We start from the raw sequence: 21,346 nt of genomic DNA, 5'->3' as shown, positions 1-21,346 counted from the left end.
GATGTTTATAATAGAAATCCTGATGGGCTTATATGTGACATTAATAAAAATCAAAATTAATCCTATTTATGCAAATTCTCTCACAGCTCCTAAAACAGGAGAAATAAAAGAAGTTACTCTTGAAAATGGGATTTACTGACTGCTTGATGAAGTGAATGCAAAGTAAGCAAGCTCAATTTTCTTTCTTGTCTATTTATTGGAATTTACAAACTTCAAATTTCACTGTCCACCAAGAGATATCAACATCTGCAGTAGACAGGCTAGGGTTTTGGTTTCCAGCAGCTATTCATCCCCCTTTTGGAAAATAGATCCTTTATTTCCTTTGGGGACACCATATTCTTCCCTAACCTCCTTTCTTATGGCTTAGGCAAGGTTTACCTGATCTGCAGTACCTAGAGATAGGTATACAGTCAATGCCTAGCTAATTAGCATGATCCACCCTAAGATTCTCAGCAACTGATTCAAGGCTGAAGTGTGAACCATGACAAGCCTCTGCCACAGCCATGAATATCGGCTCTAAAGTCACTAAAACTCCAGAAAAATAGGAGCTCTCTTACTAATTTTCTTAACCTAAAAAGAAATGACATGTACTTTTTAGTTTGCTATCTCTTATAAAGAATTGGTTTAAAAATAAAATCAACACAGAAGAAAGCAAGACTGAAAAAAAGCATAGACAGATTCCTGGCGATAGTACCTAGTTAAGACCTAGTTTAGCCTGAACTCAGTATCTCTGGAATCTCTAGACCTATGACGCCTGCACTCACATGCATACAAACTTTTTTTCTGCACAAACAAGTAGAATTTGTCTTTCTCTCTCAGGCAACAAAATTTTTCCTTCTAAATTACATAAGTCAAAAATCATTAAAATTGCTGGGAGTGATAGTGCACATCTGTTATCCTTGTACTCAGGAGGCTAAAACAGGAGGATCATGAGATTGTGGGCTACATAACTCAAGGATTGCCTAGCACCTAGTGAAACCTTGTTTCAAAATACCAAAAAATCATTAAAATTTTAGTACAGCATTACACATCATTGTAGGGAAGTAAAAAAAAATCTTTCTTTGCTCATCTTAGATTACATCGCTGAGCTCCTGCAAACTAGACTGACAACAGACAGATTAATGAGAGAAAAGTGGCAGAAGGTTATTAACTCATGCAGCATGCATACAAATGGAAGAATTCAGTGATGGATAACTCAAAGGGATAGTTAGAACTTAGTGTTATATAACATCTTAGCCAAGAAAAATAATTTTGTAGAAAATGAGGAGATAAAGAAAAAGGATTTGGAACTTGAAGGGTCAGCAAATTGTGGGACAGATACATGGAGAAATTGGTGGTAAATGAAGGCTATTTAGATGTGTTTGTTTCTTCAAGCTCTTTCTCAGGGCCATCTTGTCTCCAGTGATAAAACTGTAGCTCCTTCCCAGACAGGGAAGTATGGATGGAGAAGACATGCCCAAAAGGAACCTGTGTTCCATTTTCAGGTAGACAGGGAAAGTCAGAGAGCTCAGCTTATGTCTGTTGTTTCTTGTTTGTACTTAGCTCAAAATAATGCTTAATAGAGTTGCATGTTTGGGTATGGTATATTTGAATCTCTTCAGGGCAAAGCAGGGAGATAGGGTGAAAAACTGAGACCTGAAGTCAACCCTGAACCCAAGAAAATAATGCTTTTAATATTTCCTTTCTACAAGCTTATGCAAATAGAATCATTCACAAGCAGTATCAAAGGCAGTCTTTCAGGAGAAAAGAAATTAGTCAAAGACAGACTGAGCAGCACATCAGTAATGATTAGTGACAGGTGGCATCCTTTACCTAATGCTGCAGAACTTCCCTCTTCCCTGACCCTGATAAGCTCTTCTTGATTTATCTTATGTGAATGTGTTTTGGAAATTAGGTCGTTTCTAGACATGCATTTCTAAAGTAGACACCCTAGGATCTAAGAGACTACACTGCCAGGAGACACCATGTTGCTGGCTGTCTACCCTAAACTGCAAGAAGATAAATTCTTAAGTGATTCTATCCCACAAAAATAGAATTTGTGGAATTGGTACAATTCTATTGACTTCATGAATCTACAAGTAATCTTTGTAATAGCTAAAGAAATAATAAACAGCTAGGAGCAGATGAAAGAGATAAAAAGCCATTATCTTTACAAAATATCATTTATTTTAAATATAGAGGAGCAAATGTTTACATGGATTCAGTGGATTTTACCTCCAAAGGATTAAAACAGCATTTCCTTTAAATCCATAGAAGATGATACTCCTAATAAATGATAATCATAGACCCAGATGTCAAGTAAACCTCAGAATTCCAGAACTTCTTTCCAAAGCCCACTAGTAGAGTTAAGCATGGGGTACTTTCTTTCTGGCTCCTTCGCAGAGTCTGTTAAGGTCCCCATGGCTTCTATTCTCCCAGAAACCTCCCAAATCAACTGTGAAGGAATTGTCTTGTGACTTTTACTGTTATTGCTTCAAATACATTTCTCATTTGATGTCTCTTAATTTTTACTTGTTTTCCAGGTCATCACTTCAATTTCCAAGTGATTTACAATCTTTGGAATTCTCATTTAGAAAGTGGTTGAGTCTATTAATCACCAATTCTGTGTATTCTCTTTATCTCTGCTTCATATAGCCTTGAAACAGAGCCAGTGAACTTTATATTCATTATACTTATTCTTGCCCTAAATGCCTTTAACCTTTTACTAATATCTGAACATGTCTGACCAAGAGAACTTGATGAGTAATAGAATTTTTATAGCATGATACAGATTTACAACACTGCTGAAGTGTGGCTCTGCCTTCTATATCAGAGTCAAATAAAATCCTTTTAAAATATTAAAGTAAAATTAAAAAGTCAGATTTCTGTAACTCACACCAAAGCCACTGGGAGTGAGATCCAAAAATCTGAAAAAATTGAAGAGTATGATGCTAATGGACTCAAACCTGGGAACCAGAGGCTCCTTGTGTTGAAAAGAAATTTTTTAAAAAGTTAAACAATCCTTTAGTTAAGAAATAGAAAATCAAACAGTGGACATGTATTGGTCAAAAATAAACTAGGTTATACTGTGGTGACAGCTAGCTCCCACATCCCAGGGACTTAAAACCACACCTAATTGTTTGCTTACATTATGCATCCAGCATGCAGTCATATCAGTTTTCCATCACTGTCACAAAATATATGAAAAAGGCTGCTTAAAGGAAAACAGATATACTTTGGTTCACGGTTTCAGACAATTCAGTCTGCGTTCACTTTGTTCTTTTGTTCTGGAACCATGGTAAGGCAGCCATCACAGCAGGACAGCGGAGACCACACTGTAGAACAAAATGGCTCACATAATTCCTGTAAGGAAGAAAAAGAGAGAGGGGTTTGGGGAGGAATAAAGAGAAGGAAGGGAGAGAGAGACAGAGACAGAGAGAGATGGAGGGGTCTTGATATCCCCTTCAAGGGCACAGTCCCAGTCACCAAATTCCTTCCAATAGACCCCACTATCTAAAGGTTCTAGCAGTTCCCAATAGTGCTACAGGCTAGTGACTAAGTCTTTATCCCATGAGACTTTAGGGAACTTCAGATCCAAAATGCAGCACAATGAAAGTAGGGAGTCGAGACAAGAAGATGGCGGCTTGCTAGGTATCTGGGTACAGAGCCTCTCTGGGAAAAACAGCTCAGATGCTGGAATTTGACAACATGGAGAGGGCCACACGAGGTGAGAGGGATTCTCACGACCCCAGCAGGAAACTGAAAGAAAAAGAAAAATAGGAAGAGGAAGGAAAAATGTGGGTGGAGAGCTGGAGCCCAACACATTCATTGAGACTTGTCCCTCACTGTGTGGGGTGTGCCATGGAGTCAGATGATTCAAGGTCCCCCTGAAGCCACAGCCACTGATAACTGGAGTTGGTGCATTCCAGGCCCTTGAGGGGGGGATTGGTGCAGCAAGGAGTGGAGGTAAGGTGGAGAGCTGCATTAATTTTTGGTGAGTGCTGGAAATTGGTTTCTGTGGTAGGTGTGGCCAACTGGAAGATATCTTGGAGTGGGGCAGAGTCCGGTGCCACAGTGGCATCAGTCAGCCACCCCTTGCCTAGAGAGGACTGGTGGGATCAGCTTGGGCTGAGTCATGCCCCTGGTCAGGACCCAATAGCCAGGGATGAAATTGTGCCTGTGACACTGACATCTGCAAAGCAAAGGCTAGGTTGCTAAACCCATTTGCCAGTTGAATGGCTCAGAGGAGAGGGGCAGCCCACAGTGCCTGCGTGCACCTCAGATAACAGCAAACTAGAGAGGGCAGCAAAACCCCTATCAGCATGCTTCAGAAAAACCATAAGCAACACGAAGAAGGCCTGAGACCTCCACCACACACCTGTCTGAGAGAAACCAAAAACATAACAAGAGAAAAAAATAAGAAAAAACTTCCAGCTGCTGACCCTGGGAAAATAAGCCCAGGAGAGGTAAATACAGAGGAGATCAGTGCAGCAATCATGAAATATTGGCCACAACATCAGCAGACATAAAGAAATACCTTAGTCGCCTCATAGACTAACTTAAAAGTGAAATTCTAATCCAAGTGAGGCAAGACATAAAAAGATTAATAAAAGAAATGCTAAGGCCCTCTCAAAAAGACACAGATGGAAGAATGGAGGAACCCAGAAAAGGAAGAGAAACCTTTGGTGAAGAATATAAGCAAAATCTAGAATACATGAAACAGATCCAAAGAGATTACCAGGAAATTAAAAACTCCACTGAAAGCTGGCAAAATGCCTTGACAGGAACTAAAGTTAGCCTTTCGAAAATTGGAGATAGATTTGCAATGTGTGATCATGAAAGAAAAGACCTATTAAAAATAACAAGGAACCAGGAAGTAACAATACAAAGGCTAGAAGATGACAAGAGTATCTATAACTTAAGAATAAAAAGTGTGAGGGAAGAAGCAGGAGCAACCACAAATGAATTACAAAGACTATTCACAGAAATAATTAAGGAAAACTTCCCAAGCATAGGAAAAAGAAATGATATCCAGATAAATGAGGCATACAGAACTCCAACCAACTACAACCAAAACAGATCTACATCTAGATATATAATAATCAAGAACCCAGAAATCCACCACAAGAACAGAATATTAAAAGTGGTCAGAGAAAAGTAGCAGATCACCTACAAAGGAAAAATCATCAAAATAATGACAGATTTATCAACACAAACTATCAAATCAAGAAGAGCCTGGGGGGAAACAGTTCAAGCCCTGAAAGAAAATAACCTCCAATCCAGATTGACGTACCCTAAAAAACTCTCTCTCAAAATTAATGGAGAAATGAGATGTTTCCAAGACAAGGAAGAACTGTGAGCGTTCATGGCCACCAATCCAACCCTACAAAAAATACTGAAGGACATTTTAGAGAGAGAGAGAGAAAATACCAGGATTCCAGCAACAGTGGCAGAGAGGCCTCAATGAATGGGGCAGACAGTGGGATGAAGGAGAAAAGTGGACAAATATTAGCAGAAAAATAGAATAACATAGATAAGGCAGAGAAGGTGGGCTATAATCTCTAACATACATAGCCTTGATACACTAAAAACAGAAACACAGGTAGAGTAGATTAGGAGGCAGGATCCATCGAGATGCTCTGAACAGGAAATATACTCAACCTGAAATAGGGTTAATAAACTGAAAGTCAAAGATGAGAAAACGATGCTCTATGTGACAGGGAACCAGAGAGAAATAGGGACAACTCGTCCAGCAGCCACAGATCGGTCGGAAAGTTATGACACTTTTGTGCAGTGTAGAACTGCACAGCTAGAAGGAAGGAAAATCTTGTGGCTTTAGTAAGTAAGGAATACAGATCAAGATCAAGCTCAGGGGTAAAAAGGTTTAGCCACTTAGATAAATAAGGGGTTGCTCCCCTAATCTAAAAACTAAAGTAGCTAGTGGGATCCAAAATATACAAAGCATCCTGAGAAAGGGAAAAGTGAGGAATTGACTAAAAAAGAAAGGCAGAGGACATTGTTAATAGTGTATCAGGATTTAAAAGCCACAGTAGCTTTATTGCTCTGTTTATATGATTTTATTTTGTTCCAGTCTGTCTACTCATACTAGATTTGAGGGCACAGACAGCTATCCCAAAAATAGGAGGGTGTACCATGATAACTATCCTTAATTTCCTATTGATTTAAACTGAAGCCCTGTATTACTTACATTGTCTTACTATGACTGATCTTATTTGAAGCTGGCTTGTTGGACTGCTGTTTTGCCTTGACTTATTTTATTCAAATTTGTTATGCTTGATAGTATCAAGCCTAAGAGTAAAAGCAAATACTCTGAAGATGACAAGATGTAATCAAGACACCCATTCTGGTTTGATTATTAACTGCTTTTGAAGTCCTACAGTATCTCCAAAGTCATGTTTTTATCAAAATAGCTATGTAATGCTATGTTCAATTATATTATGTCTGATGATATGGACAATTCTATTGAAAATAACAAGAGAAAGTATAGTAACTACTGTAGATCACCTAATATTGTGGTTTTATATGTCTTTTTCATTCTATATTTTTCTAGGAATTTGTCTTGTCTTGTTTTGATCTGTTTTTCCCTATACTACAGAAAGGATAGTTATACATGTAGAGAGTCACACATGGGGAGAATTTCTAAACAGTTTATGGGAACAGATTATATAATGCATGATGTAATGAAGAAGAAAAGATACCCAGTGCTAATTCTGTAGCATTATGATATAAAACCTAGCAATACTATTATTCACTGTTCAGACTGATATTATTCTAGTCTATTATGTTCAGTTTCAGCGTATGTAAAGATAAGGACATCTACTTCGAAGAGAATGAGAGACATATGGCAGTCATTACTGACTTTCCCAGTGTCAGATCTTGAAGACCGAAAAAGCCTTCATCATCCTGCTATGATTAGATTAGTTCTATAATGTTCAGTATGTATCCAATGTGTGTGAAGATGGGGACAACTATTTGGAAGAAAGCTAGAGACAGTAAGATAGACAGTGAAGATCTCCAGTGGACTTGCTTTGAAATCTGTGTTTCTTACAACTGTTTCCTTATGATCTGTTTTGTTATGTTTAATCTTACCCTCTTTAAAAGAAAAAAAGAAAGTAGAGTGTGGACTGTCCCTACGTCTTCTCTCTTGAACTCGGCTGCTGAGGTCTCTACCACCTGGAATCCTACTTGCTGAAAAAGCAAGAGCAAAAGCACGCTGGAGATCTCCAGTTAACTATGAAAAACTGTGGCTGGGCCTTGATGGTCTCTGTTTCAGCCCACAGCAGTTTCATCCGTATTACTATTATGATCCCATCAAACTGGCAAACAAGATGAAAAATGCAAACTTACCACAGACACACAGGTGAAAATAACTAGATATGAGTGAGTGGAGCAGTAGAGGTTTCTGCCACAGAGAAACATCTTCAGGTTTCAACAACCAAATTTGAAGTACAGGAAAGTTAAGTTTTTTCCACATATCCATTCCAAAGTCAACACTGGGACTTCTGTCTCCACAAGTTTCTAAGATCCAGACAGTTAAAATCTTGTTTTAATGGTTTTGCTTAAGCACAAAATATCACAAAGGACAGACTATGTTAGAATTTAAATGTCACCGTTTTCTTTCTGAAGCAGATTGCCTAATAGATAACAGAAAAAAAAAAAAAACAGTTTGCAGTTGAGTTAATTATCAGCAGAATATGTTACATAGATGGATCCTGCTCAGTTTTACCATCAGTGGACTCCAGTCAACTGTTACTTGAACACCTACCATGTTACCTGGTGGATGCTAGGTACTTTTAATGTCATGAACAGAATTCTGTTGACTGTAGACGTCATTTCAACTGGTCCTTCAGCGATGGCAGTTATTCCTGCTTCCCTTACTATATATTTCTCTCACCACTTTTATGAGTTCCTTGTGGACACTTGCTGTAGCACCATGTGACCATGGAATCACTTCTACTGTTCTGAAACCATCAGCCCAAGCTATAGAGCCTGCAGTTCCAGAGACCCATTCGAATTCAATAACCAGGACTATACTTGCTCAGTACAAAAAAGATAACGGATCTATGGCTGTATTTGTGACCCTCTCTCATGTTAGGATATTTTCTGGAGTAAATAGAAATAATAGCTTTGATGATGAAACATATTGTAAGTGGGCAAATTCTAGTTCCATCTGGCTATAAGATCCAGAGATGATCACTGAAGATTGAAAGTGGCAACACGCCAGGCTCTGCAACTTCATATCTACATATTGTTTTAAAGGATGAAAAATGTCACTCAGTTTTCCAGTGATTACTGCAAGTAACAGGGTTCTTGCTATATCTGATTATTGCTATAATCCTTTTCCGTTGAGTGTAGACACATCTCTCTTTGTCAGAAGGAATCTGCTGTTCAATGTGAGCTCACCCCTCAGCCTTCAGGACCCTGTGCTTTCCATCATTTTATCAAATGGCTTTGGATGAAAATTTCAATATTAAACATACTCTAGGAGTGTCAGTAGTGTGAAAATTGCCCTATCATCTTATACCACATAAACACTTCTATCTATAAACCTAATTACCGCTATCTTGACAGTCACTCGTGAGTGTAAAAATTTAGCTTTATTCTACTGTTTACATTGTATTATTTCTTGTTATCAATACAAGTTTCTGTGACTTGAATTGTAGCATTTTCACAACAAAATAAAGTCTTGCTATTGCACTAGCATTGAGTCAATACCAAATAGTGTTTAAATATGGTATTGTCAATATTTCCTCTAAGAGACCACCTCCAATAAAGCCCCATACCTTCCCACACGGCCCTGTAGCAAAGCTTCAATAAACTTAATACGTTATTCCTTTTACATCTGAAACCATTTGTCTTATTTTCTTCCTAATATGCTTTGTGCCTGCTTTTCACTGTATTAGAGACTAGTACGTAAGTGAAAATGGAGAAAAAACAAACCAAAGCATTTGTATTGATTTCTTTTGATCTTGGTCCTCAATCAAACTGTAAGTTCAACACTTGCTTTTTAAATATGCTTTTTACACCCTGTTTTCTCTCTTCTACTCCTGTTCCATGAATCCAGGCTTCTTACTTTCCTCCTCCATTTAAAGACTATTATGGTCTCAGTGTATTTCTGTAAACTGAGAAGTCAGCAAAATCTTTCAACCTAGTTTCATTTGCCCTTCAATTAAATTTGGACACGACACAAACTCTATTATGACTTTGACCTGAAATCACCATGGGGACTGGAAGCAAATTTTTGAATTTCTGTGTGCTCTGATATCTGTATTTGTTTCAACTGAAAGAGCTAAATTTAATTTTTACCAAAGAAAACATTTTTTACTGTGTTTCATTCTTAAAGCCTTTAAAGTTTTTAGACATATTTTAATGAGGAAAAAATTACTAAATGCAATATCACCAAAAATCAATTGTTTTCTAAGTGCTGGAATTGTGCTTGTAAATACCCTTCCTATTCTCTCATACAGGGAAGGAAAACTTTGAAACAAAATTATGTAATGTTAGGGCTATCCAGATCCTCCAGAGCCATTCAGATCAGCTTCATGCAGCAGATAAGAAAACTGAGAGTGTTGAGAGATTGAGTCCTTGTCATGGTTTTTGCCTGTGGCCCCCAGGACACATGAGTCTGCATTGTGCATTTGTGATGGTTCATTGTCTAGTGCTTGGATTGATGGTGTCAGTGCTCCACCCACATAGGGGTGGAGCCAGGATGTGATGTAATGGCAGGAATGCTCTTTTGCTGGTTCCTGCTTGCTGTTTGCAGCCACCATGAACTGCGGCCCAGCCATGCCCGCCTGCCTTGGAGCCAACTGAGTGTCGACTGAAACCTCCAAAAACTGTAAGAAATAAACCTTTCCTTTCCCAACTTGGGCTTGAGGTATCTTGTCTCTGCAATGAGTAAAAAGCAACAAAGACAGTCCTTCACAGTAATAACCAAGGAAACAAAGTTAATATTGAGGCTGAGTGTAGTGGTGCACACCTGTAACCCAGCACGCAGGAAACGAAGCAGAAGGATCACAAGCTGGAGGCCCACCTGGGCTACCAAGCAAATTTAAGCTCAGTGTTAATTATGTCCTGAGAGGTTGTATCAAAAAAATAAAATAAAACAAAAGCTACTGTTGATCACTAAATAGTAGCTATATATTTTGTCTGTATTATCTCACTGAGCTTCACAACAGCCATCAAAGATGGGTACAAGAATAAGCTTCACTTTAAAGGTGAAAAATCTGAGGCACAAAGCAGTTAAGTAATTTACCAGTCCACACAACTAGTAGATAGCAGAACCAGGAGCTTGATTCTAGATCTATGCCCCAGCTCTAACCTATAACAAAAACTATTTTCATACTATGTTAAGATGGCATTTTTTTCTAACACAATCTCTCACAAGTATACAGCAAGACTTTTACCAAAGCTTACTTGATACATGAGATTGCAGCAGACTGAATGCCAAAGCTGATCTAAAAATCTGGCTATCTTTATGTTGCCAGATATTTAAAAGAGATTTACAAAAAATATATATAACACAATGCACTCTTCTGACATTGAAATGTTTCATCTTAGTCCAATAAGTCTGCTGTAACAAAATGCTTGAGACAAGATAATTTATAAGCAATAGAAATTTCTCTCACACAGTTCTAGAGGTAGGGAAGGCCGAGATCAAAGCACCAGCAGGTTCAGGGTCTAGTATTTCCGTTTTACATGTGGGAAACTGAAGCTTAGGAAGTGAGTTAATTTGACCATGTTCACCCAGCTTGCTAATGATGCAGCCAGAGGGATTCTAATCCATTAAGCACCCACAAAAGGTAATAATTCTAATGCTTGTCATCAGACAGCAACCGATGTAAAAGGGACAATTAAGATGGCATCAGCCCTCCGAAGCAGATCTGTTGAGTGATGGCCATGATTCTTGGAAACTTTGCAGAAAGCATCGCCAATAAATCTGACTGCATTTTCTCCTTAGTGGATTTCTGGGTATTTCTGCCCATTTTTCACGAGTCCTGCCTCATATTTCTTGATTAGAACAGCACCAGATACTGTAATATCACTTTAAGTTCCACTCAGCGCTCCCTCCTTGGCCTTAATTCAATGGAAGAATGATTTACTTGCACACAAAGCATGTGCTTCTGTATATCAATGCCACCCTCACCCGCTCCCAGAAAGATTTAGTAGACACTATATATTAGAATAGCAATTATCACGTAATGTCAGAACATTAAGCATTTTACATTTTCCAAATGATACATGAATAATTTGAGCCGTATGTGTACACAGCACTAATAAATCAAACATTTAATTTTCAAACACTTTTGAAAGCTATAAAAGCATCTCTTCTTAACTTTAAAATGGCTCAGGGACTTCGCCTCAGAGCTTTGATTTATCCCTCCATGGCTATGTTATTAATTCCTGATCCACAAACGCTTGTGTAAGTGCTCTACATTTTTAATAAATTATATTTACTTTAAACCTCACCCTAAAACCAGAAAATATCAAATATTATTAAAACTCTCAAATTATTCATGAACATGAAAAGTGAATCAGCTTTCTATGCAAAAGATAAGAGGTGCTCAAATGACTGTGTAGTCAACTGTGTAAAATTGGGAGAGGAACAGGGGTAATGAGTTTCCTTTCATGTGTGTGATTCCTCAAGTTAAAATATAATTTAGTCAAAACAAAAATAAACAACACAATCCTTAATATTGCAAATTTTAATAAATGAAAGATTAAATTTGTACTTTTTGTTGTTGAAGAAATCCATGTAGACTAGTTCTTAGATTTGTTCTCGTTTGTTTTGTTTTCTGTTTGTATATCGTATTTTTGGTTTGGGGTGTTTGTTTAACTGATTCTGACACTTAGCAGAAAAGTAGCCCTTTGTTAGTTTTTCTTTTTTTTTTTTTTTCACTTTGTTATTTTTAAAGAGGGTCTCCCTTTTGTACTTCAGGCTGGCTTCAGATTCACTATGTATCCCAGCTGACCTGCAGTTTGTGGCAATTCTCCTGCCTCAGCATCTTGAGTCTTGAAATTACAGGAGAACAACACCATGCCCAGATGAAAAGTACCCCTTTGTGTTACTGGATTTTCAATTAGAATTGATGCTACCGTGGTTTTTATCCTATTCCAAGTGATACAACTTTCTAGAAAGGAACATCTATCAAGAAATAAATAAAGCTAATTTCTATGATTTCTATCTGTGATCATGTCAGAGATTACTGAACATATTTGTTTCATCAAAACAAAAGTAAAAGCATGGAAATTTCCATTCTCCAAACACTGACACACAATTACAGTCATTATTATTCTCAAATTGACATGCAGCTGGGTAAAGCATCAAAAAATCAGGCAGGATTTACCCGTTCAGGTACAACAGCCCTTTTTTAAATATCTGAGATCCTAGAAGACACAAAAAAGGTTAGGTTTTGGAACTTAAAGCAATTATACAGAGAAACTAAGCTGTAATAAAGAGAAGGCTTGGTTTGCTTGGGATAAAGACAAAAACGATATATAGTCTGAGTAATTCCCACTTTACCATAAAATATTGAAACATAAATTATCACAAATATTATCTTGAAAAATGACTTTTACATGCAAACATAATTTTTTTCCTAAATGTCTAAATTTACATAAAGAAAATGTCATAAATATCAAAGAAAAATCATCTCACATTTTCTTTAATAGTTCAAAGTAAAATAATTTTGATGTTCACAATGTAGGTAAAGTATGTGTTCAAGAAAAGCTGCTTTCAAAGCTTATCTGAACCAATGAAATACTGGGCTTCAATAACCCTGGGAGCCCATCAGCCATAATTGGCCCAGCTTGAGAGAAAAAATACTCCAAGGTACCCAGTTTTTTAGATATTGGTTTGGAATGGAGGGGTTTAGCTGACACAGAAACTCACCTCTTAAACAACACAGGAGAAACCAGAGTTAAATCAGAAAGAAATCATTTCCATCTCTATAAGCAATCAATTCTTTTGCCTTGGCCATTGAGGAAAAAACTTGAACTTCATATCTGCTTTATCTGATTGCAATCTACCTGAAAAATCAATAGACATTTATTAATACTTCTTATGAACCAGCAACTCAATACAAGACATCATGCAAAGTATTATATGAAACATAGGGAAACCAAAGATTCTCTTGTCTCAAAAAGTTTAAAATATAAACTGAAAAAGCAAAAACAAAATGATAGTAATTATAGAAATATTAATAAGAGTTCAAGGCAACCATAACACATATCATAAAGCAGTGCACTGTAACGAGTGATAGGGATGTTGTGCTAATTAGGAACATAGAGACTACACTATGTATTTTCATGGAGAGGATTTATTATAATGAATTAGTGCTGGACAGTGATAAAGCAAAAAGGGAATGCAGGTATAACACGGAGGTAGGAACAGCAGGAAGCAATGCCATTCCTGCTTAATCTGAGATGCATCACGGAGGAGGATGCTTATGAATCTTGAGAGATGCTATAGAAAGGTGGGAAAGAATAATAAAGGCTGATATGCCAAGGGAAAAAGAAAACATTCTGAACAACATCAATGAGCCACTTGCTTGAAAACACTTCTCATGGAGGGGTATAAATATTTATATTCTTCCTTAAAATGAAGCTTTGAATTTACCTTTGGATTATGTTTCAGCAAAAGAACAGTAACATTATTATGAATTGTTAGCTTCTACTGCATATAAGAGAAAAGGTATAAGAAACTGTTTATAATCTCCATAACAGAAAACACACACAAGTGAAACAAAAATATACACTCAAAATGGAACAAAGCAAGTTGACAGGTGGCATTTCCCAAGCCTAGTGGCTAGTTTCCCACCCAACATGCTTTTATGTAATATCACCTTGACACATCTTCATCAAAAATCTGTCTCCACCCTTCTTGAATCTGGTTGGGCCTGGTGAGAGCTTTGACCAAAAGATTCTGGCAGAAGTCGTGTTGGTTCTGTTCCAGGCACAGTCCTTAGCTGATCTGGCAGCTTCTGTTTGCTGCACTTGGGAAGCCAGACACCATGTAAGAACAGTCCAGAGGCTCCGATGTGGATGAAGACATCATCTTAGAAGCAGATGCTTCCACAGACACACACCAGCTACACTACATTGTTCAGAGATGAACCACCCATCTGAGCTCGTCCCCAATTTCTGAAATAAAACATGTGTTTTAAACCTGTAAATTTGGCGTTATTTTTTTTTCATAGCAATAGAAAACTAAAGAATGGTCATTACTTCTTTCATCTACAATACGTAAGCATTAATGTGTAACAGAAAAAAAAAAGGAATAGAAAATCCTCCTTTTGAAAGCCAGTATTTGCCCAAAATAAAGTTATCATATGCAAGGTTGTAATACTTGACAAAAATGTATTCAGTTAAATACCACAATGGCAAAATTCCAAGTTCAAAGTCACAGGAAAAGGCTTCTTTGTAAAGGCAAAGGCACTCACACAAGGGAACTGAGTGATTTTCTTCCAGTTCAATTTGATTGTCATTTATTGGAAACAACAAGGAAGCCAAAGAAAACTCAGCAGGGATCTCACAGTCACAGGCAGAACTAAGGCCATGCTGCCCAGTTTTCAAACAGTTTAAGCAAAAGAGCAGACTTTTTGCACCATTTGTACCTATCACAGAGAGTAATTGTGCCAGAGGCGCTATTCAGCAAGCTGACCTGAAGTCCAAGAAAAGGCCAGGCGTCCCAGAGAAGGGCCAGCGCCAGGAAAATGTTCAACAGGAACAGAAAAAGTTCTTCCATTCAGCCTCAGAGAAGCTCATGAGCATATTGACTGGAATTTGATAATGATTAAAGGTTAATAAGCTGCTTAATTATAAGTAACTGTTTCTTAAATCTACTGTAAATAGTAGCTCATTAGGAGGAAACACATGTGGTGATTAAAACCACAGTTCTAGAGCCAAGTGACCTAGATTTGCATCCCAGACCTGCCCCTTGCTAATTTGGAACTTCAGGTCTCTCACCTGTCCAGCTCTGCTGGCCAGCGTGGCATCCATGACCACAAGGCTACGGAACACCTGAAAAGCAGCTTCTCTGGATTAAGGTGCTCTGTAATTTTGAAGGGCGTACTGAATTTCAAAGATTAAATACAGTAAAAAATGCAAAATACCTTATTAATATGTCTATATTGATTATATTTTAAAGTGATAATTTTAAAATATAATCTAAATAGAATATTCTACAAATTAATTTCATTCCCTTTTACCTTTTTATATGAACAGTATAAAATGTTAAATTCTGAATTTGTCTCAAATAATATTTTTAAGACAATACAGCTCTAGATTGACAATAACAAATTCAGCTCTTAGGGTTTCTATAAGGGTTAAGGAAAGTTATCCTGTTGGGTGGGCTGGCACATATCTGTAATCCAAGCAGTCTAGGAGGCTGAGGCAGGAAGATCCAAGATCAAACCCAGCCTGGGTAATTCTGACAAAAATAACTTGAATGCCTATTGTTCTTGGTACCACTGTGTGGAAATGAAAGTAGCTATGCCTTGCTATTAACCTTTCTAGTGAGGAGCCTGGCTGTTAGAAACCTGAGGTCATAGAATGGTACACCTGCCTGGGACAGCAGGAAGCACAACAGCAGCAAAGACCCTAGCCCTGATCTTGACAACCCCAGACTTAACAGAGGTCACAAAGTCCAAGAAGAGTTCACAAAGGAGGTATTGAAAGGAGACGATTGGTATGAAGAAAAAAGGAAGCAAAAACTGGACTCAAAGGTAGGGTTTTCCAGATGCCTATGGATACAATGGCGACAAGAAGGGAGCTGCCTTTCACCAAGGCATTCTGTGATTTACAGCTGAACAGCATCCAGGGTGGGATTGGACTTTCCATGTTAATGTCTCTGGGTCACGCGCATATGTGTCTGGGATATTGATTTTTCCTGTCAAATGCTGGCTGGAACCTGGAAGACAGCCCACAGCATGACTGAGAAGACAAACAGCCATGCCTTACAGAGGTAAATCATACCAGCACAGTCATCCCCCCTATCGCTAACCCAGACCTCTCCAACACGCTGCCTTGAGTCTCTGTCCATATGACCTCTGGCCTCTTTCCTTTGGTTACTCACACTGCAGCCAAGGTAGCAGCAATCTGAGGGTGTTACCTCCCCTTATTAACCTTTTGATCACTTCCTACTGTTCTCAAAACAAAGACCAAAGCACCTTATAAGGTTTGCAAGTGGGCAATCAGCTCACCGCATAGCTGTCTCCCACTCGCACCCACCCTGACCTTTCAGTTTTGTTTCTCAGCACAGAAGTTTTCCTGCAAGTGTTCCACCTCTCTACCTCAGGCAGTTTCTTCATTTCTCATCTTAGTGACACTTTCCCAGAAAAGCAACCCTCTCCAGTGAGTATGTAACACTACGCCATGCCCCCATGGCTTCTATCTCAGTGTGATTCACATTCACTGGGGGACTACTTGAGCCAACTTACTTCTCTTTCTGTACTATAGGCTCTGAAGGTAAAAACTGTGTCATTTCTGCTCACCCTTAAATCACATTTTGCACACAGCATTTGGTATATGGTAGGTACTCACTGCTTGTTCATCGTGTATTCTACAAACATTTTGTGGGACTCTAAGTATGCACAGTTGCACTATATGTATATATATTGCTCAGAACTGTGCATAGAACATAGTAAGTGCTATGTTAGTCATTGTTATCGCAAGAGTTGACTACAGATTTTATTTACTTAATGGACTTTTTACACCGTCCTTGCATCATTTAAAATCTGAGTTTTACACACTGTACCACCAAATGAATTCCCAGTACGTCCTTCATTTGACTGTCATTAACGTAAGGTTAATGTAATCAGGTAAGTTAGGGTATCTAACCAAGATCATACAGCTAGTAGGAATTAGGTAATTCCATTCATTAGTATTTAACCCAAAACAGTATTAAAAGCAAAATGACAGTGATTACCTTTATATTATAATTACACTTAAGTAGAATAAATATCATAAAATTTTGAAGCAATAGAGATAAAGAAACAGGCCCAGAGGTGTTTTCAGTGTCAAAAACTATAATCATCAACCGGGAGTTGGGCACAAACTAAATGTTGTTATGTAGTATTTCATTTAATCCTACTAGAAACTGGGTATTACAACCTCAGTTTACAGATGAGACTTAAAAAGAAATGAATACTGAACATAAAATAACTACTGATTTCTACCAGAAAAATATATAAATGACTAATAAATTATGGCAAAAGATATCTGATTCACTAGTTATTAGATAAATGCAAATCACACAAATGAACGACCATTTTAACATCCACTTGGATAGCTGTAATAATTTTCAATGGAAAATGACTAATGTTGACAAGAATGTGGAAAAAGATCAGAATCCTCAAACCCTGCTATCAGAATATTAAAATGATCCAACCATTTTGGAAAAGAGTCTGTAAGTTGCTCAAATGACTGACAAAAGTTACCATATGACCCAACAATTCTACTCCTAGGTATATACGGACCAGTGAAAGACTATGTTCACACAAAGGTTGTATTGTAATATCTATAGTGACATTATTCATAAAAGCCAAGAAGCAGAACAATAATCCAAATATCCCTCAACTGATGAATAGATAAAGAATTGGTGACATATACTACGCTTTGATACGTGCTATAACACAGCTATACCTTGAAGACATTATATGAAGTGAAGCCAGTCAAACATATGCATATATTCATATGGTATGCACACAGTAGTGGAATCCATAGGAACAAAAGTAAGGTATGTGGCTGCTTAGGGCTGAAGAAGGGATAGGGAGATAGAAAAGTGTTAATTAAGAGATAAAAATTTACTCTGAATTTACGAATGTTCTAAAACTAAGTGTGGTAAAGGTTGTACATTTTTGTAGTATACCAAAAACCACTGAACTGCAAGTTTTAATTATATGGTTTGTGATATGCAAATTATATCCCCAAAAGTTTGTATGTTTGCTTGCTTATTTTTTAAGACGATTTCACTACGCAGTTCAGGCTGCCCTTGAACTCACTTTTTAGCTCACACTGACCTCAAATACAGCTCTCCTCCTGTCTCAGCCTCCCACGTGCTGGGATTACAGGTGTGTAGCGCCACATCTGGCCAAAAGTTTGGAGGTTTTTTGTTTGTTTTGTTTTTTGTTTTTTGGTACTGGAAATCAAACTTAGGACATCAAGCTTGCCAGGCAGGCGCTGTGCTGCTGAGCAATATTCCTGGCCCTGGAAGTCTGTTTTCAAAAAGATTTTTAAATAAGACCAAGAAAGGTACAGTGCTTTATGATTGGATTGGCTTTTGTTCTTGGTTCAATAATAAAGAATTTTATCGTTTGCTCGGTCTTCATACTGCCTGCTCAGTTGACTGCTATTTCAGTGTAGTTTGGTACCTTGAGAAGAAATTTCAACTATTGTTTCCTAATCTCTTTGGCCTTAATAGAATCTGTATTTTGTTTCAATGTTGCCCAATTGTTTTTCTCTACGCAGCCCTGAATTGTTGCTGAACTAATATAATGAGCCATTAAAAAACAGCCTTCCAGATTGAATCTAACCTGTACACAGCAAGGTGTTTACAGAGAATCCATTATTTGCAGGGTCCTTGAAAGGCTCACGGACAAGCCCTGCTGTTTGGGTACTGAGGATAAAGGAGGAAAAAACAAGGGTTCTGTAGGCTAAGGATGTATCATCGAAGCTCCATCCTCTACCCAAAGGCAGATGTTTGGGATCAGTGTCCCATCTGGATGCCAGAATGCTACCTCTCCAATAGACAGAATATTCCTCAGTGGCCTGTGGTTAAGGCACATTTTTGCAATTATCTCTGATAGGATGACAAAAAACCTCACTTCCTAGTCTCTCCTGAGTGATTCTCTAATAGGAGAGGTTGCTGTCTGGCTGAGGTCATTAAGTGAGCCTGCACAGGCAAGAGAAAGAAGTACGTGACCTTGAATTACTTTTTAATTCTGGTTGTAAAATCTGCATCACACCCTTCCTGAAGGTTCAGAAAGGAAACTAATATTCCAACATTTCATTAATTTTATAATCTCAACCACTGAAGCCTCAGTATTTCTTATAATATAGCTACATTTTGTCATTTTTGCTAAGATCAGGCATAGCATTGGTTTTCTTTGCTTTAATATCTCAAGAACTCTCTGAGGAAAATAAATTTATTAAACAGATTTTGCAGTGTTCACCTGAAGTTTACCGTGTAATGTGTGTGCTTTGTGCTGATAGAAGTGAGACGCAAAGTGAGATGAGTTCTTCCTCCCTGTGGCCTCCTCTTTTCTCCATGTGCTTGGTGGGCTGACTATGGAGCAGGCCAGAAATGGGACCTACCTTCAGAGATAGGAACTTGCTCTCTGAGATGTTCCAAGTGGAGCCATGAGCAGGTTAGGACTTTTCCTTCTGCTACACTGAAAAATGTTTGGCAAAGATTTTAAGATTGCCTTGCCTGACCTTTCCTATTGGCTCCTGGGATGTAATCACTAAGCTTTTAGAACGCCATTTCTAACGGGATTGGCTTTGACTTCTTGGCCTCAAGTCACAGGAAATAGTCTACCACTGAGATCAGATATAGGAGCTGGCCACAGTGGGTAGTCTAAGGTGGGGGAAGGCTACATCGGGTGGTGACAGTATGATTTAAGGTGGAACTTGGTGTCTGTAGTGTCAGTCAGGTTACAAAAGGGCTGGTTATTGGAAACTTAGATTGCTCTCATGAACAGTTGGTCATGTCCACCCTGGGGCTTAAGTGAGCTGCCCTATGCCTTGTGCACAGTGCACAGTGCATTGATGCCAGAATAATTGCACCATCCTCACTCGTGGGGACAGGATGGCTGGGGCCTTCACGTTTGAAATTTTCCTGGACTCCCTTCTCTGCTGGGCTGATTTTAAACTGCATTCCTTCCTTATAATAAGCCTTAACCAGAAGTATGGTTCGTCTCATCTCCAGGACATTCATAATTTGACTGAAAGGCAGTAAATAGCTACTAAGTAAATAGCCATTTAGTACATTTAGATTCACTAAATAATAAATCTACTTACTATTTGAATCCTATTTTCAATACTATTTTGAATCTTATTTTGTCAGTTACTAGCTGTGTGAACCTGAGCAACTTAGCAAAATTTTCTAGGATTCTATTCCCCATTTTTAAAAGAAAACTAATAGCAGTATCTATCTACCTTTGAGGGTTATAGTCAGAAAAAATTATCTGAATATCTTTAAGTACTAAAACAATTCCTAGCACATCCACTTCACAAACAGTATCTATTGCCACTGGTTTTTTTTTTTTTTTTAATTTTACTTAAGGAGAAAAAAGAAAAAAAAAACAGAAAAAGGGTACAAGTTATACAGAATTTCAGAAAAAATAAACAGTAGGAAATCACTACTTAATTACATATTGTCATCTTAGAAATAGTTGTTGAAGTTACAAAATTAAAGCATATAGAGGGGACTTTCAAACAGTGAGACTGCAAACAGTTTTGTTCAATGATCCAACAAAACTCAGTAATGTGGTTATCTATCTTATACACTTAAATATATATGCAGTTATATCTTTTAGAGAACTTTCTTTTGTACCATGACAATTACACATTTTGGGTTTTATTACTCCCACAGTTCTTATTACTTTTTTTTTTTTTTTGAAGAAAGTAAAACCAAATGTAACATACCAGGACAGAGTCAGTCAAATCAAAAGGATGGACATAATACACAATGTAAAAACAAAATACAAGGTGATCAACAATGCCTCTTGTTATCTTAAAAATAATGCCTCTTGTTATCTTAAAAAGAATTGCCTATATCATCAGTTATAATAAAATTGAACAAAACAGTAAAGAATAAGACCAATAAAACCAAAACATTGGAGACATTAGAGAGCTTCAAAAGAAGATAATAGTCCATCAGAATGGGCGTCACAATGAATCTTATTGTCTTCATAGTTGTTGCCTATACTTTCAAACTTGGTACTATCAAGCATAACAGAATAGAGGAAAATCAGTCAAAACAAGATGGTGAGAGCAATACAGAGTTTCAAATCAAGTTAATAGGAAATCAAAGTGGGTTACTATAATATATCCTGCTATTTTTATTTATTTTTTCCTTAATTAAAAGGATAAAAATGAAAAAGTAGATAATAAAAAGGAGATTGAGATTAAAAAAAAAAAGAGGGCATAACAACAAAACAGCGCAGGTCAAAACATAGCCATTTAAGCAAAATAGTGTTTTACCACAAGATAATATTGCCACTGTTTTTTAAGCAGAATATTTATTTTTACAACAAAGTTTTCACACTATTATTCTTGAAATTTCTCAGTCATAATCATCTGATCACCTGAAATCTGAGCTAGGAATGTAACTCAGAGATAATGC

Source organism: Cavia porcellus, unplaced genomic scaffold, assembly GCF_034190915.1.
Source record: "Cavia porcellus strain 051 isolate PalLab524CR breed Dunkin Hartley unplaced genomic scaffold, mCavPor4.1 scaffold_5, whole genome shotgun sequence".
NCBI classification, from domain to species: Eukaryota; Metazoa; Chordata; class Mammalia; order Rodentia; family Caviidae; genus Cavia; species Cavia porcellus.
This window is presented reverse-complemented; position numbering follows the sequence as displayed.